This window comes from Halichoerus grypus, chromosome 10 (assembly GCF_964656455.1).
Source record: "Halichoerus grypus chromosome 10, mHalGry1.hap1.1, whole genome shotgun sequence".
Classification (NCBI taxonomy): Eukaryota; Metazoa; Chordata; class Mammalia; order Carnivora; family Phocidae; genus Halichoerus; species Halichoerus grypus.
Genome location: NC_135721.1, coordinates 125,747,513 through 125,763,288, shown reverse-complemented (window position 1 = coordinate 125,763,288; position 15,776 = coordinate 125,747,513). Strand labels below are relative to the sequence as shown.

The 15,776-nt window shown below is 49.3% G+C and overlaps 1 long non-coding RNA gene across 1 annotated transcript; it reads right to left on the bottom strand.

The window, feature by feature from the left end:
• Positions 1-3,400: 3,400 nt before the first annotated feature.
• LOC118533597 (uncharacterized) lies at positions 3,401-4,232 on the bottom strand. The gene is made up of 2 exons (XR_004916292.2): positions 4,001-4,232; positions 3,401-3,595 (listed from the first exon to the last, which is right to left on the bottom strand). It is a non-coding gene; the product is annotated as an uncharacterized LOC118533597 (long non-coding RNA).
• Between the last annotated feature and the right edge of the window lie 11,544 nt (positions 4,233-15,776).

Below are 15,776 nucleotides of genomic sequence, written 5' to 3'. Positions count from 1 at the left end.
AGTAAAGACTGGGAGCAGCTCTGCCGGAGAGCAGTCTGGCCGTACTTGTCACTCACTTCCCCTGTGACTGAGCACCTCCTCTCCTGGGGATGGAGTCCGCAGAACCGCTCAATCAGGGGCGCCTTGGTGGCTCAGTTGGTTAAGCAGCTGCCTTCGGTCAGGTCATGATCCCGCGGTCCTGGGATCGAGCCCCGCATTGGACTCCCTGCTCATGGGGAGCCTGCTTCTCCCTCTCCCCCTGCAGCTCCCCCTGCTTGTTCTCTGTCAAATGAATAAATAAAAAAAAAATTTTTTTTTTTTTTAAAAGAACTGCTCATTCAGTGCACAGATGTGCACACGGACGCCCAGGGCAGTGACACGTGTGGAGGCTGCAGGTGGAGGTGGAGACGGCGATGGGCGCCCATCGCTAGGGGGGCGCATTGGTTAACTATGCCGGATGCACACAGTACCGGGAAGCCGCTGGAAAGCATGACTAGTTCATATAGACATGAATGGATCTTGAAAATTGAGTGAAAAAATAAACCCAACGAACCCTCTGACACGAGACTATTTGTGTAAATGTAAAATGTGTGCTTACATTGCTAGTAATCAGGATAGTTATCGTTGCCAGATGTGACTAGAAGGAAGCCAGGGCTGCCCAATTAAAGATGAGGTTTGCTGGCTTTCCTTGCAGCCAACCGTGGCCACGTGACGAGGTTCTGGCCAATGGGATGGGAGTGCAGATAATGCAGGCACCTTCCCGGATCAGGACCTTGAAAGGGAGGGACAGCGCCCCGCCTCTCTAGTCCCACCTGAGAGCCCAGGAGCCCATGCAGCTGTCTTGGTCCTTAAGGTGGAAGCCACATGTTGAGGATACTGAGCAACAAGGTAGGGCTACCCTTGGCCCCTTATATATATGAACTATTAAGTGAGAAATGAAACTCTATTCCCTTTTGGTCTCTGTACAGCTAGGCGTAGAACCTACATACTAATACAGTCCTCAATAAGTGTTATTAATTTAATGTTATTGTTGTTCTCTCCCCAATTATCATTATTGTTTCTTTATTGACCTAAGGCATTACTCAAATATAGTTTGGTGATTTCTCTTGGTACCCTGATAATGGAGGCTATAACCCTTAGGGTTCCTTCCTTCCTTCCCTCCTTACTTTCGATTTTTTTTTTTTTAAGATTTTATTTATTTATTTGACAGAGAGAGACACAGCGAGACATTTTTAAGTTATCTCTACACCCAACATGGGGCTGGAACTCACAACCCCGAGATCAAAAGTCCCTCTCTCTACCAACTGAACCAGCCAGGCACCCCACCCTTAGGGTTCTTTCATTGCAAGGACGAAAAACACCTTTGGCTAAATTGAGCAAATAAGGAATTTATCGGTAGGCTATGGAGGAGCTGATTGACTCAAGGAAGGGTTGAAGAACCAGTTTCCGGAAGGCCAGGGCTGGGGTTAAGCTGGGAATCCAGGTGGCAGGGACTAATGAAGACTAGAGGAGTGGAGATAGATCATGGTGTGGGGGGCAGGGTGAGCAGGGAAGCCATGTTTGCAAGAAAGTGTCCAGCTGGGAGGCCATTTCAGAATGGGCAGGCCTCTCAAGGAGGTGACATTTTAAGCTGAGCATGGAGGATCAGAAGGAGCTGACCTCATGAAGATGCTGGAGAAAGTCTCTCAAGCAAAATGCCTTTGGAAGGGAATCTATTTGAGAAACACAGGAAAGGGAGTGCGAATAGACTGGTTGGAGTATAACGAAGTAGGCAGAGAATGTATGAGATGCAATCAAAGGCCAGGGGAAGATCATGGAGGATCTTGAAAGCCCTGGAAAAGAGTTGGGGTTTTATTCTGATTGTTATGGGAAACTGATGAAGATTTTTTTTTTTTAAGATTTTATTTATTTATTTGACAGAGAGAGACACAGCAAGAGAGGGAACACAAACAGGGGGAGTGGGAGAGGGAGAAGCAGGCTTCCCACTGAGCAGGGAGCCTGATGCGGGGCTCCATCCCAGGACCCTGGGATCATGACCTGAGCCGAAGGCAGACGCTTAACGACTGAGCCACCCAGGCGCCCCCTGATGAAGAATTTTAAGTAAGGGTCTGGCATGACTGGATTTTTCAGATCCACCTAATTGCTGTGTAGAAAACTGATCACAGTGGGAGCAAGGGTGGAGGCAGGGAGACCAAGAGATGGTGTGTAGTAGAGAAGGGGATGGAAGCCAAAGCCCACAGGGATGCTAATCCTGGTTGGGAAATGAGAGGAAAAAGAAAATAAGAGCCACTCCCTACTTTTGTGCTTATCAAAGCCTTATGGAAGGGAGCAGATTTTGGTGGGGCAAGAGGCAATCAATGATTCTGTTTTATACAATTGATAATAGTTAGAGATGCCTGTAAATAGCTGTAAATTTGGACATGCTCGGGGGAGAGGAGATATAAAGGGAGAAGTCATCAGCATCAAGATGCTATTTAAAATCTTGGCACTGGGGGGCGCCTGGGTGGCTCAGATGGTTAAGCATCTGCCTTCGGCTCAGGTCATGATCCCGGGGTCCTGGGATCGAGCCCCATGTCGGGCTCCCAGCTCAGTGGGGAGTCTGCTTCTCCCTCTCCCTCTGCCTCTCCCCCTGCTTGTGCTCTCTGTCTCTCAAATGAATAAAAAAAAGATTTTATTTATTTGAGAGACAGAGAGCACAAGAGCAGAGGGAGAGGGAGAGTCTCAAACAGACTCCCCACTGAGTGCAGAGCCAGATATGGGGCTCAATCCTATGACCCCAAGATCATGATCTGAGCTGAAACCAAGAGTCAGCCGCTTAACGCACTGTGCCACCCAGGCAGGCTTCGGCTCAGGTCTTGATATCAGGGTGATATCAAGAGATATCAAGAGATCAAGTCCCACATGGGGCTCCACACTCAGTGTGGAATCTGCTTGAGACTCTCCCTCTCCCTCTGGCCCTCTTGCTCATGCTCTCACTCTCTCTCTCTCAAATAAATCTTTTAAAAAATTAAAAAATAAAAATAAAATCTTAGCACTGAACAAGGTCCTCTAGAAAGCGGGCAGTTCCAGGACCCAAATCCCAGGGCCATCCAAGGTCAACATGCACACAAGTCTTAGTATTTCCTATCCACTTGGACCCCTCCCTGTTTTTAGGTTTGTAAGTAAACTCTGCCCCCAACATGGGACTTGAACTCAGGACCTTGAGATCAAGAGTTGCATGTTCTACCAACTGAGCCACCTGGGCATCCCCCTCTACTCTTTTTTAAAATAAACTCTCTCAAAGGCTTGTTTATAGTTACTATCTCACTCTTTGCCACCTCCTATGCTCTCCTCAACCCACCCTGATGAGGCTGAAATAAGTATTTGTTTTTGAAAGTGAGTCAGTTTAGTGTAATTAATAACAGAGCAAGTAGATCCTGGATAGTAAAAAATATATCCCACTTTATTATCAAGAACCTAGTCCAAGGGCGCCTGGGTGGCTCAGTTGAGCGTCTGTCTGCCTTCGGCTCAGGTGGTGATCCCCAGGTCCTGCGATCGAGTTCAGCGTCCGGCTCCCGGGTCAGCAGGGAGCCTGATTCTCCCTCTGCCCGCGGCTCCCCCTGCTTGTGCTCTCTCTCTGTCAAATAAATAAATAAATAAAATCTTAAAAAAAAAAAAAAAAAGGAAGAAGAAGAACCTAGTCCAAGTCCTCAAACATACATACTGGCCCCTGCCCCAGGATCTTAGCTCCTACCATTCTCACTTCCTAGAACATTCTTCCCCCAGATACCTGCCTCTCTTTCCCTCTCTTCCCTCACGTTTTTGTTTAAATGTCATCTTTTCTGTGAGGTCCCCATCCCCTTTCTTCATTTTCCTCCAGTTTTCTTCCTTCCTTCCTCCCTCCCTCCCTTCCTTCCTTCCTTCCGTCATTCTCTGGTGGGAGGGCATCCATGGAGGCAGGGATCCTGTCTATTCTGTTTCTTTCTGTATCCCCAGAACCTAGAAAAGTGCCGGCACATAGTAGGCTCTCAAAAATACCTACTGAATGAATACATGAAAGCAGAAATGGACGAGCTCAGGCAGCGGGCGCCGGCACTGGGAGAACAAGCTGGCCTTCCGCAGCCGCTCCAGGAGGCTCAGTCCTGGAAATTCCTCAGCAGGAGTCTTGGGAAGGTCAAAAGGTGAAAGTCCGGATTGTTCTCAGCTGCGCTTTCCCCATCTTTACCCTTTTACCCCAGCCCCCTGAGCTCCCCAGGGCCCAGTCCACCGCCCTTCCTTTCCATTCCTCAGCTCTGAAGGCCCCACCCCCTTTCAACACCCAGAGGTCTTTCGGAGGATGGAATGGACTGAATAATATTTTCCATGTTCGTAAGGAGGCCGAAGAATGCCGATGACTCACGCAGGACAGAGCAGAACGCCCCGCCGGGGCAGCGTGGCGCTGCTCCCCGAACAGCCACCAGGGGGCGCCAGGCCTCCACGGAGTTGCTCGCAGGCCGCTCTGCAAGGCGCTGGTGTTCCCCGCGGGGGAGGCGGGAAGGCTTCTGCCTGCCGCAGCCCTGGCTGTGCCGCGCAGATTTGGACGTGACCTCAGGCAGGTGGTCGCTGACTTGCTGTGGTGTCTGCAAAGGAGTAGATCGCGCAGGTGTTCTCCTGCTTTTAGTTCTGTTCAGACCCAGACTTCCGCAGCTCTCTGGCTGCCTGACCCTGGACGTGTGCCTTCACTCTTGGGAGCCTATGTGCTTGCCTTCATAAAATACTGGTAATAAGGGGACCCCATTGCTGTGAGGATACGATGAGAGGCACCTTGCAGGCTCTGAGGATTGATCTGAAATGGGACTTGGTGAACCTCATCAGGGTTGTTCATTATAATCAGCTCACAGCAGTGGTTCTCAAAGTGTGTTCGTTCCCTGGACCAAGAGCAGCACCTGGGAACTTGCTAGAAATGCAAATTCTCAACCCTACCCAGATCTAACCTCCCCGCCCCCATCCCATCCGACCTTTTTATTAAGCTACAGGGCAGGTCCTTCAATCAGTGCTTAAGGGGATTCTGATAGTATTCTGGTCGATTTAGAGAGGTAAAGAGATTTTCCCCAATTCATAGCCTTAGAGGAGTAGAGCTGGGATTGAGGGGAAAAAACACATTGTTTTACTAACTGCAAAGCTACACTCCTGACTTGGGATGTGATGTGTATGTGTAGACACGCACACCTCTTTAAGTGGCTGAAATTCAGAAATACCCTCTTTGAGGGGCTTCTGGCTGCTCAGTCAGTAGAGCACGGGCCTCTTGATCTCGGGGTTATGAGTTCAAGCCTCACGTTTGGCTGTAGAGATTATTTTAAAATAAAATCTTTTTTTAAAATGCCCCCTTTGAGTTCTCTTTAGAGCTAATCTAAATCTTTTATTTCTCTAGAACAGTGGTTCTGAATCTGGCTGCACATTAGAATCAGCTGAGCTCCTTAAAAAGCATTTTCAGGGCCTGGGCCTATCCCTAGACCAATTAATCCAGAATTTCTGGAAGCATCTGTGCTTTTAAAGACTCCTCAGGTGACATGGTTGCCCAGTGAGGATTAAACACCACCAGACAGGAAGTGCCATGTTGCTATTTACAGGAAAGCCTCCGGTGTTTGGTAATGAGGAAAGTGCTCGGGTCAGAGAGGCCCATCTGCTACTCTCACAGCCTGGTTTCTTCATCTGTAGAATCAGAATTGCAACAGGAGCTTCTAATGTGTATCTGTAAGGAAGAAACTAGATAAACTACAGAAGGTGCTTGGCCTGGGGCTTCGCCCTGGGCAGAAATGGTAAAAGGCATTTGCAGTATGCTGTGCACAGGGCAAATGCCAGTGTGAGCTCCCCCAATCACCAAGAACCCCACTTCATAGCTGAAGACCCAGAGACTCTGGAACATTAAACGTCACTGGACTGGCCACTTCCTGGTCAGTCACAGAGTCAGGACTCTACAGCCCTGGACTGAGAAGCAGAGTGAGGCCTGGAGGCTTCCAGAACCACCATTTAAGGAGGCACGCACTCTCGTGAGGCTGCGAGTGCAGCATGGGAGCCTGAGAGCCAGTGCCCCCTTAAATGTGGGGCCCTGGGCCTTGCTGGCCTCCCCCTTGTCCCCTTGCTCAAGAGACTGTCTCTGAGTGCTGCAGCAGATCTCAGAACGAGGGAGGGGGGCCTGCCCAGGCTGACGTGTGGAAAAGCCTACATCTTGTTACAGCAACAGAATTGTCTTCCTCTTACACAGACAGCAAATATCTCAACATATAAATGCATGCCAGGGAGGTGAGTTAATGATTAATAAGCAATTTACTGTCGGCATGCAGTGTAGCCACTGGAAAAAGTTTAGATTCTGGGCCTTCCAGGCAAGCTTTTCAAAGGAATAAATAAAGTAACAGCACTAAATACCTAGATGTGAGTTCAGGGGTCTATGGAGAAAACAAAAGAAACCCATAGCGTCTGTCTGCACTCAAGAAATGTAGAGAAGAGGGGCGCCTGGGGGGCTCAGTCGTTAGGCGTCTGCCTTCGGCTCAGGTCCTGATCCCGGGGTCCTGGGATCTAGCCCCGCATCGGGCTCCCTGCTCTGCGGGAAGCCTGCTTCTCCCTCTCCCACTCCCCCTGCTTGTGTTCCCTCTCTCGCTGTGTCTCTCTTAAATAAATAAATAAAATCTTTAAAAAAATGTAGAGAAGAGCAGATTAACTTGGAGAACTCGCGTGCGTTTTGAGTGTAGTTATAGAGACACTCTAAGTCCCTCTGATTTACCCAAACACATGGATCTACACCTTTTGCAAAGAAAAGTGTGTTAAATAACATTTTATTTCTAGGAGCACCTGGGTGGCTCAGTGATTAAGTGTCTGCCTTCAGCTCAGGTCAGGATCCCAGGATCCTGGGATTAAGCCCTGCAGCGGGCTCCCTGCTCAGCCAGGAACCTGCTTCTCCCTCTCCCTCTGCCCCCGCCCCCCCCCGCATCCCCGCTTGTGCACGCTTGTGCACGCGACTGACCGCTCTCTCTCTCAAATAAATAAAAACAACAACAAAAAACTGAAACAATCCCAGGCAAACCAGGAGGAGTATGTCTCCCCGGTCCAGGCCTTCTAGTGTGATTCTAAGGATTAAAGATGCATATTTTGCATGCAGTTTACCTCTGAATAACTCTTCATACTAGAGCTCAAAGAAACAGTTACTTTGTTCCAAGGGAAAAGGAGGGCAGCTAGGGACGCCTGGGTGGCTCAGTAGTTAAGCATCTGCCTTCGGCTTGGGTCCTGATCCCGGAATCCCGGGATCGAGCCCTGCATCGGTCTCCCTGCTCCACGGGAAGCCTGCTTCTCCCTCTCCCACTCCCCCTGCTTGTGTTCCCTCTCTCGCTGTCTCTCTGTCAAATAAATAAATAAAATCTTAAAAAAAAAAAAAGATGGCAGCTAACAGTGTCGGACCAGCTGAGAGATAGTATCTACTCTCCACTGTGGGGTCGAGAAGGGGTTGCTCAGGACACTTGTACGATTTACGCTTAGTATGCTGACCTCAGAATCAATTGCCCAGAGAAGTTTCTTTCTAAATCAGGTAGTGGCCCCATTACAGGAACAGCCAGACTGCCCTGAAACAATCACTGGAATGTCAGCTTTTAGCCTCCCAACAATCACCAGAAAAACCTGTTGTTCAAGCAAAGCCTCTGTTGAGAGAGTCAGCAGCGTCTCAGAAGGGGGAAGTCAAGGGGGGCCTAGAACTGGGTGCTTTCAAGACAGGTCTTATAAGAAGGAACTGGTTACAATCAGCACTTTGACTTAATAGCTTTGGACCGCTGGGCGCAGCAAAGGGAGTCTTGACAAGCAACTTATTAGACTTGATAAATAAGCTATTTTAGCCGGTTCCCGTATTCCAGGAGCAAGCGTTTCCTGGAGCGGGTAGCTCAGGCGCAGACTTGTTTAGCCCCAGGGCAGGAAGGCCTGTTGCCTTCAGCCTTGCCCGACGGGCAGCCCTGCTTCCTGTCTCTGAGCTGGGGGACTCACTGCCTCAGTCCCTTCCATCTCCTGGCCTGGCCCTCCGCAGAGGCTGAGCTTGTCTGTGTGGTCGGTGCCGGGCACCCCCTTGTCCTCATTCCTGCCTGGAAACACTCACGCAGGCAAGCACCTTGTTACTTAGGAGGGAGGCAAGCAGCTTCTCTGCTACCTTGCCCAGGAGAGAAGCCGCCCCGCCCGGCATCAGACGATCCTGGATTCCAATGCAGCTCTGCCCCCTTCTGGTCATGTGATGTCAGACCGCCTCTCTTCCCAAGCCCCCTGGCTGAGCGGGCCGCACCTTCGTCACATGGCCCTGCCTAGCAGCCAGGTCTGTGCACTTAATTTAATTAATTTAATTAGAGTTTTTGGTGTATTTTTTTAAATTTTAAGTAAACTCTACGCCACATGTGGGGTTTGAACTCACGACCCCGAGATCAAGCGTCCCATGCTCTACCGACTGAGCCAGCCAGGCGCCCTAGGTCTGTGCACTTTAGAGGTGACCATCTGGGATGGGGAGACTGACATTCTGCAAATGATCTCCCCAATTAATCTATTCTTACAAATGTGGTAAGTGCTCAGAAGAAAAAGGAGTAAAGGGTGATTAAAACTGGGGGTGAGGGTGCTAACCTAGTTGGGGGCGGCCGGACAAGACTCTTCCGGGATAACATTTGAGAATTAGATGAGTCACTAATAGTCAGGCTCAAGGGGAAGCAAAGTGGGGCAATATTCAGAGCAAAAAGCCAGAAGGCTATGCAGAATGAAGGAGCCCGGGATCAGTTTCATAAACTAAAACTGAAACTAGGGGCGCCTGGCTGGCTTAATTGGAAGAGCATGCGACTCTTGATCTCGGGGTCGTGAGTTCGAGCCCCACTGGATGTAGAGATGACTTAAAAATAAATAAATATAACAACAAAAAAAAAAACTAAAACTAGCCTAAGGCTCAGGGGAGTCTGATAGAGGCCAGCAGGGCTTATGATAGCTGGTCCCAAGGCCAAGAACCAGTGGTTCCTGGTCCGGAGACAGCCCATGGAGTAGCCCTGTTCCATGGTGTTTCAGAAATGGATTCAGTTTAGTCTTTTTAAAAAGTGGTTTCCCATAAAAATCTGGATTTCCCAGACTTTTTTTTTTTTTAAGATTTTATTTATTTATTTGACAGAGAGACACAGCGAGAGAGGGAACACAAGCAGGGGGAGTGGGAGAGGGAGAAGCAGGCTCCCCGCCGTGCAGGGAGCCCGATGCAGGGCTCGATCCCAGGCCCCTGGGATCATGACCTGAGCTGAAAGCAGACACCCAATGACTGAGCCACCCAGGCGCCCATGGATTTCCCAGACTTTTTAAAAAATCATAAAGTCTGGCCATATTGGGCTCACATTCCTAAGTACTAATAGTTGGAGCAGAGGAGGGCTGTAGATTTGGTTTTAACTTCGGCAGTCCCTCCTTACCCTGTAGGACTCCTGCAAGCATTTCAGTTCTGGACCCTGAGGCTAGGCCTTTGCAGGCTGCATTAAGAATTTGGGAAGGGGTGGCGCCTGGGTGGCTCAGTTGGTTAAGCGACTGCCTTCGGCTCTGGTCATGATCCTGGAGTCCCTGGATCGAGTCCCGCATCAGGCTCCCTGCTCAGCGAGGAGCCTGCTTCTCCCTCTAACCCTCCCCCCTCTCGTGTACTCTCTCTCTCTCTCTCTCTCATTCTCGCTCTCTCAAATAAATAAATAAATCTTAAAAAAAAAAAAAGAATTTGGGAAGGGATCCAGGGCACGTGGCTGGTTCAGTCAGTAGAGCATGGGACTCTTGATCTCGGGGTCATGAGTTCAAGCCCCACATTGGGTGTAGAGCTTACTTAAAAAAAAAAAAAGGAATTTTGGAAGGGATCCAAAATGCAATGAGAAGGCGAGGAAGGGTTTTCAGGTGAGGAGAAACATGACGGTTGGGTGGCCCTGGCTAAACACAGAGAAGGTACAGAACTTGGGAGGACGGGGATGGATGTCAGTGGACCGGGAAGGTAGCCTCACGTGGAATTCCGGGCTGCTGGCTCTGTCCAGGGCGGGTGCAGCAGATGGGGAAGAGGCTCAGGCTCCTTGTTCAGAGCTGGGTTGCTTTTGTTTTTGTTTGGCTGAAAACAACAGAAATGTATTCTCTCAGGGTTCTGGAGCCCAGACATCTGAAATCAGTGCCACTGGGTTGAAATCAAGGTGTCGGCAGCTCTGTGCTCCCTCTGGAGGCACGAGGTGAGACTCCATTCCTGCTCCTTGCTTCCTCCAGCTTCCTTGGCTTGTGGCCACATCATTCTGGTCTTGGCCTCCATGGTCACACGGCCTTTTTTTCTTTTTTGCCTTTTTTTTTTCTGCCTTCTTTTCTTCTGTCCTCTAAGCCCCCCTGCCTTCCTCTTACAAGGAAGGATATGCGTGACTGCATTCAGGGCCCACTGGCTAATCCAGGGCAGTCTCCCCTTCTTAGCACATCGGCAACAGCCCCTTTACCAGGTAAGGTAGCATTTACGGTTCAGATATCTTTGGGGGCCATGAATCAGCTCCAATACTTCTTCTCTCTGAACCTCAATTTCTTCCCCTGTAAAATGTCACACAGAGCTCTATGTATTTGGAGAACAGCAGCCAGACAGGAGAAGCCCACGTGGTTTTCCTCGGCGGCCCCCCACCCTTCACAGCCCCCCACGGCTCCCTTCACTCCAACTGGCTCTCACTCACTCACTTCTGGAAACGCATCCCCTGCTCTGCAACGTGCCAGACAGAGTCCTAGGCCCTGGGCCTACAGCAGTGATCAAAACAGGTAGAAATCCCTGATGCCCTCGGAGCAGGTGAGGAGACAGGAGACAGATCCGGGGGAGGACAGGTGGTGGCAAGTGGCTTCGTTCGCTGGGGCCGCCATCACAAAATGCCACAGACTGGGTGGCTTAAAACCACAGAAATGAATTATCTCACAGCTCTACAGACTGGAAGTCCAAGATCAATGTGTCTGTTGGCAGGGTTGTTTCCTTCTGAGGGCTCTCAGGGAAGGATCTGTCCCAGGCCTCTCTCCTCGGCTCCTAGACATCCGTCCGCTGCGTCTCCTCACATTGTCTTCCCTCTGAGTGTGTCAGTCCCTGTCTGAATCTCCTCTCCTTGCAAGGACACAGGCGGTATTGGATTAGGGCCTACCCTAATGACCTCGTTTTAACTTGTTTACCTCTATAAAGACCCCCTTTCCAAGTAAAGTCACACATTTACACTGGACTTAGGACTTCAACATACGAGTTTTGGAGGGTATGCAGTTCATCCCATAGCTGTAAGTATATGGAGAGAAGCAAAGCAGGGTGAGAGAGGAGAATAATGGGGTGGGGGGGTGCTGTTCTAAACTGAGTGGTCAGGGAGGTGACACTTGGGCAGAGACTTAACCAAGTGAGGGTAAGGATGTCAAGAAGTGTATGAGGGAGGGGCGCCTGGGTGGTTCAGTAGGTTAAGCATCTGACTTTGGCTCAGGTCATGATCTCAGGGTCCTGGGATAGAGCCCTGCCTCCAGCTCCCTGCTCAATGGGGAGTCTGCTTCTCCCTCTCCCTCTGCCCCTCCCACCCCAATGCTCTCTCCATCTCTCTCAAGTAAATACATAAAATCTTTTTTTTTTAAACATTTATTTATTTATTTGACAGAGAGAGAGCACAAGCAGGGGGAGTGGCAGGTAGAGGGAGAAGAAGAAGCAGACTCCCCGATCCCAGGACCCTGAGATCATGACCTGAGCCGAAGGCAGACACTTGACCGACTGAGCCACCCAGGTGCCCTAAATAAAAAAAAAAAAAGTGTATGAGTGAACAAGATGCCAAGGAGAGCAAGTGACAAGTGCAAAGGCCCTGGGGCCCCAAGGGTTATGATGTAGACAGCCAGATGGAGGTGCCTGGTGAGCTGGGGAGGGCAAGAGGGAGTTGAAATCAGAGAGTGGGGCTTGGGGGCACAGATTGTGTAGGGTCCAGGGGGCCATGCTAGTGGTTTTTGTTTCTGCGGTAGCTGGCTGGCTCAGTGGATAGGGCATGCAACTCTTGATCTCAGGGTTGTAAGTTCAAGCCCCACATGGGACATAAAGTTTACTTAAAAAAATGGTTTGTTTCTGAATTTGTGCAAACTTCATTCTTAAGGGGTTTGTTACTGTCTGGTTCTCTTTAGAGTCACAAGTTAACTTAAGCAAGCTCTCCTTTTGGGCTACAAAATCTTAGTATTTTCACTGGACTGCAGCCAGCTTTCAAAATTTTTTTGTAAATAATTTATTGACGTGAAACTCAACATTCACCATTTTAAAGGGAGCAATTCAGTGGCACATAGTATGTTCCCAGTGCTGTGCACCGACTAGTGCACCTAGTTCTGAAGCATCTCCATCACTCCAAAGTCGTGGTGAAGATTCAGACTTCACTCCAAGTGGGGTGGGAGCCCCAGGAGGATTCTGAGCTGGGGAGGGATGAGATCTGACGACCACCCTGTCAGAGAGAACAGACTGCGGCCTGACCAGGGGTAGAAGCGTGCTCTGTTAAGGAGACTGGCTGGGCCACCCAGCAGGTGGAGGTAGCCAGGGCCCTGGTGGGGATGGGGGATTGTTTGAGGGCTTGGACTCCTGCTCCACAGGGTGCAGGGAGGGTGCCAAGGAGCAGCTGGACTCTGATTTATTTAGAAATGAGGCCTGGGGGGCGCCTGGGTGGCTCAGTCGTAAGCGTCTGCCTTCGGCTCAGGTCCTGATCCCTGGGTCCTGGGATGGAGCCCCACATCGGGCTCCCTGCTCAGCGGGAAGCCTGCTTCTCCCTCTCCCACTCCCCCTGCTTGTGTTCCCTCTCTCACTGTGTCTCTCTCTGTCAAATAAATAAATAAAATCCTTAAAAAAAAAAAACAAAAAACAAGGCCTGGGGCACTTGGCTGGCTCTGTTGGTAGAGCATGAAACTCTTGATCCCAGTCATGAGTTCAAGCCCCACGTTGGGCATGGAGCCTACTTAAAATAAATAAAAAATAAAATCTTAAAAAAGTGGGGCACCTGGGTGGCTCAGTCAGTTAAGCATCTGCCTTCGGCTCAGGTCATGATCCCAGGGTCCTGGGATCGAGTGCCGCATCGGGCTCCTTGCTCGGCGGGGAGCCTGCTTCTCCCTTTCCCTCTGCGCCTGTTCCTGCTCTCTCTCTTTCTCAAATAAATAAAATCTTAAAAAGAAATAAATCACACACACACAAAAATCTTAAGAAAAAAAACAGAAGTGAGGCCTTAGGCTTTGCTGGTGGGGTCACACCCATAAGAAAAGAGGCAAGGATGACTCAGGCTTTGTTTTTATTGAAGTATACTTGGCATACAATATTATAGTCGTTTCAGGTGTACAACATAGTAATTCGTCATTTATATGCATTACAAAATGCTCACCGTAAGTGATGTCACCATCTGTCACCATAAGGTTATTAGAATATTATTGACTATATTCCCTATGCTGTCTTTTACATCCCCGTGACTTATTTATTTTTACATTTTTTTAAAGATTTATTTATTTATTTGAGAGAGAGAGAGAGAGAACATGAGCAGGGGGAGGGGCAGAGGGAGAAGCAGACTCTCCGCTGAGCAGGGAGCCCGACTCGGGACTCCATCCCAGGACCCCAGGATCAGGACCGGAGCAGAAGGCAGACGCTTCACCGACTGAGCCACCCAGGCGCCCCCCACCCCAGGCTTTTTTAAAAAATTGTGCTAAAATATACTTAATATAAATTTACCATTTTTCCCATTTTAAGTGTACAGTTCTGTGCATTAAGTACACTCACATGGTTGTACCACCATCACTACTGCCCTTCTTCAGAACCTTTTCACCTTCCCAAAGGGAAACTCCACAGGGATTGGACGTTAGCCCCCCATCCCCCTTCCTCCAGGCTGAGCCACCACCCTTCTACTTGCTGTCTCTCTGAACTTGCCTGTCTTGGTACCTCCTGCAAGTGGGAGCATACGGCATCTGTCCTCCTGTGTCTGGCTTATTTCTCCCAGAGTAACACCACCAAGCTTCATCTATGTGGGAGCCGGAGCGCCCAGACTCTCAGGCACTGGGCAGGCAATGTTTCCATCTCCTGCAGTCTGACCACTTGCGTGCCCACCCCCCCATGCCCCTTGGTATCCGCAAGAACCGTGTTCACGTCCTGATTCTGCCATTTACTTGCTGGGTGACACTGGATGAACCTCTCTGAGCCTCAGTTTCCCCATCTCTAAGTAGAGACAACAATGGCTCCAATCTTAGGGGATCATTCTGATATTTACATGAGCCGACATGGCTTTGCTCAGTGCCTGGCGCCACTGGAGAGTAAACTAAATGTTACCGTTGCCATAAGCCTGGACATCCAAGCTCACCCAATATTTTGTTAAAAAGAGCATTCTGGGGCACCTGGGTGGCTCAGATGGTTAAGCATCTGCCTTCAGCTCGGGTCATGATCTCCAGTTCCTGGGATGGAGCCCCAAGTCGTCGGGCTCCCAGCTCAGCAGGGAGTCTGCTTCTCCCTCTACCTCTCCCCTGCTTGTGCTCTCTGTCTCTCAAATGAATAAATAAAAATAAAAAAGGAGCATTCTATATCTGCTACCCACTAGGCAGCACCCACACATACTGTCACTCTTTTTATTCTCTAGCTTTGCAAGTCAATTCTCATATTAACATTTGACTTCACCTCTTCCATTAGACTCTAGGTTTTTTGAGGAATATCTCTCTGAGTGCCCTGAGGGCTGAACGCTGAACTAATACAGTGTGGGTTTGACAAATACCTATTCCGCTAATTAATGGTTAAATCCTGTCCCTCCTGCTGTCTTCCCAGCAGGATGGCCCCATCTCTATCAGAAGGAGACTCATCTGATCCTTAGAATGCCCAGCCTCAGGCTGGAGACTTCTTCCGTAAGGACCCAGCTACCTCAGGTCTCAGGCACTGTTACCCCAAATCTGCCCCCATCCCAACACACACAAAATAAAGCTCCTAAAAAATCGCCTTTGTATACCTTCTCCCATACACAGTCGAGAAGCATGCACATCGGTAATGTGACGATCAATAATACCAAATTTCAAACAGACACACACCTTTGCAGGTATTTTCAGCAAAGGTTAAATATACAGAGACCCACTGACCCAGCAATTCCACTTCTAGGGATTTTTCCTATAGATAACCCTTGCCCAAGACAGAGGAATAAGTGTATTTATTGTTGTGTTCATAATAGCCAAAGACTGCAAACAACCCGAATGTCCCTCAGTAGGAGATGGTTAAATAAATAATGATACAACAGCACAGTGGATACTGCTCCACAACCATTTAAAAAGAATAAAACCGGAGCGCCTGGGTGGCTCAATCGGTGAAGCGTCCAACTCTTGATTTCAGCTCGGGTCATGATCTCAGGGTCATGAGTTCAAGCCCCAAGTGGGCTCCTAGCTCAGCGAGGAGTCAGCTTGAGAGTCTATCTTCTCCTCCCTGTGCCCCTCCTGCTTGTGCTCTCTCTCTCAAATAAATCTTTAATTACACATAAATAAATAAAGTAGTAAAATAAAAAGAATAAAACAGGCCTATGTGTATGGGTGGGGAACAATTCTCCACGATTGACTGATGAGTCTGAAAGCCGGGAGTAGAGCAGTGTGGGCAACTTGTGGCTGTTTGTGTGAATAGGAGGGGGAGGGGAGATCAGATCCTGTGCCGGACCTGCGCAGAATCTCTCTGTGCCTCTGGGGAGGGCCTCAGAGGTCAGGGATGGAGGGAGACCTGGTTTTTCCCTGGATCAATTTCTGTATTAAAAAAAATAATAAAATTTAAAAATTTGGGGGCGCCTGGGGGTGGCTCAGTTGTTAAGCGTCTGCCTTCG